Source organism: Antrostomus carolinensis, unplaced genomic scaffold (assembly GCF_000700745.2).
Source record: "Antrostomus carolinensis isolate BGI_N321 unplaced genomic scaffold, ASM70074v2 scaffold9344, whole genome shotgun sequence".
In the NCBI taxonomy this organism is placed as follows: domain Eukaryota; kingdom Metazoa; phylum Chordata; class Aves; order Caprimulgiformes; family Caprimulgidae; genus Antrostomus; species Antrostomus carolinensis.
Window position 1 is genome coordinate 37,364 of NW_010312802.1, and position 438 is coordinate 37,801.

The window sequence follows — 438 nt, forward strand, 5'->3', positions numbered from 1 at the left end:
CTCTTCCGAGTTCTAGTTTTAGTTGCCCATTTGGAAAAAGATTTGGTCGTCAATTTTATGGAACTCACAAACTAGTTTTTCCACTGAGTTTGTGTTGTGAATTTTTTTCAGTATAATTCTTTGAAAAATCAGTTCCAGGCAGTGTGGCATAGAACTCTGCTTGTTCACAAATATTTTATTCAGGCTGCAAACTCCTAGAAGAGTGAAATTTCAAGTGAAATCAGTGAAACCTCCAGGTAGAGTGTGACCCCAGCCTGCCTTGTTGCTGTTCTGTGACATGGAGCAGACTGTCTCCCTGTTTTATTGCACTCCTGCCTCTGTACGGATCCTTTCGGGGGGATGAAAGGGTTCTCCGGCATTGGAAGGGGTTGCCCAGGGCAGTTGAGATTGGATGTGAGGAAGAATTTCTTTGCTGAAAGGGTTCTCAGGCATTGGAAG